The sequence below is a fragment of the Mandrillus leucophaeus genome, unplaced genomic scaffold (assembly GCF_000951045.1).
Source record: "Mandrillus leucophaeus isolate KB7577 unplaced genomic scaffold, Mleu.le_1.0 Scaffold9, whole genome shotgun sequence".
NCBI classification, from domain to species: domain Eukaryota; kingdom Metazoa; phylum Chordata; class Mammalia; order Primates; family Cercopithecidae; genus Mandrillus; species Mandrillus leucophaeus.
In genome coordinates this window covers 7,012,477-7,014,593 of record NW_012109807.1, presented here as the reverse complement: position 1 = coordinate 7,014,593, position 2,117 = coordinate 7,012,477, and positions in this window count along the sequence as shown.

Genomic DNA, 2,117 nt, shown 5'->3' with positions numbered 1-2,117 from the left:
AGGTGAAGAAGTCCTACAGTACAGAAACAATGAAGATTCCTAAGGCATGAGTTAATGTTACTAGACGGAGAAAGACAGCTGAGGTAATAAGAGGAAACCCAGGTAAATATGTATTGCCCTGAGACAAGAAAGAGAAAAGCAAAGACAGGTGAAGATTTAGACACTTGTAATCCCAATAATCCCCGCACTTTGGGAGGCCAAGGCCGGAGGATCACTTGAGCCCAGGAATTTGAGACCAACCTGGACAACATAGTGAGTCCCTGCCTCTACAAAAAAGAAAAAAGAAATTATCCAGGCATAGTGGCATCCACCTGTGGTCCCAGCTACTTGGGAGGCTGAGATAGGAGAATCACTTGAGTCCGGGAGGTCAAGGCTGCAGTGAGTCATGATCGCACCATTGCACTCCAGCCAGGGCGACAGTGAGATCATGTCTCAAAACCAAAAAAAAGGTAAGTGGCATGGAAATCTGAGGAAGTTTCTGTCTAGTTGAATTTTAATTTTTCAGTGAAACAGGAGATAAGATTATATAATAAAAAGTATCATCAGTGTTGAGCAAAATATGAAGCATATAATATGTATTCAACAAATTAATTTTTTGATAGAATGGAAAATACTGGACTCTTTCATATGGAATTCTGAAATCTGGTTCCACAAAAGTTTACTACAGTTGAGGTGGGTTTTTCTTTTTAAAAATATTGTCTTCAAAAGCGTAGACTTACAGACATTGAAGTAAGAAGGAACAGCCTCACTAACAGAAGGATGTGGAAAACCATACAAGATTTATGAATAATTTTGAAAGAGGATTTTATATAATAAGTGGATAAATATTTGGGGAAACAATCACCAAACTAAATACTGAGAGCAACAATAAAGATTAATCTTAAAAAAAATGTTGACTAAAGCAGCAAGATGTAAATGAATACTCAGTACAATCCCATTTGTACGAAGTTCAAAAACAAGCCAAACTGTAATGTGCATGTTCACATACAATGATGTGAAACATTAAGGAAAATCAAGGAAGTGGCTCTTAGAAGTCAGGAGAGTGGCCATCTGTGGGGACGGAAAGAAACATGTAATCTGAAAAGGAGATAAATAATAATACTTCTAACTGCCTCTGTGTGTGGAGGACTTCAAAACCAAATCGTCCTAAACAAACTAGTCTAAGCAACTGAAAAAGCAGACAGAAAAGATCTCCCAGAGAATCTCTACACCTGATTATATTCTGAGCTACAAGCAATGATTTTTCTTCAGAAGGTAAACAATACGTGAAATATTTTGGAAGCTGCCATTAAAAAAATAATGCCAAAGTTTAGGATTTAAAATTAATATTTCATTAACGTACCTTCCTAGTTATTTCCCACTAAGACTGAAGAGTTTGGCTCATTAATCAATTAAAATACAAACAAGAATCTGTCTTATTCTGGAAGCAAATTCGAATGTGACATCCTACTTCTATGACTAACCTGTTTTTTTCTACTTACAAACCTATTGTTATTCTATTTATGTCCTTACACGTAAACAAAGTATACTTGAAATGCTGAACACCAGTACAGAGAATTTTAAACAAGGAAATCTCCTAGGATATAAGGTCCTGGAATGGAAGAAGGAAAACGTTGGGACACTGTAATCTATGCAAACCTTCCTGAAGTCGCGGGGAAAAAAAAAGTGAAAAAAAAACATATTTCTGTGAGTTTTTAGGTATCAAGTCCATGATCACCTAATTATCCAATTTAAGTCTCAAATAGTTTTTCAACAAAAGCCAGCTTTCCCTGCCTTTACCGTGTATAATTTTTACTAAAATTATCAGATTTTCATGCAAATGCCTATGTAATCTCAGCCTTTCACCACCCCAAGTCTAGACAGAGGCTCAGAAATGAGCGATAGGGAGTCAGGTTGAACTCCCAAATCTGTGACTTCCAAATTCCTCGGCTCCACCAGAGCTTCCAGAGCGTTTCTAAACTGAACAGTCCTCCCAACAACCAAGCGGAGAGCTGCGGGAGGACGCGAAGCGGTGACCATAGGAACTGGGCTCAAACCTAACCTCCCAAGAAGCAGGGGCAACGCGTGCTGCCACCCTTTCGGCCGGCAGCGGTGCCCGCCGCTGCCCCTCACAGCGG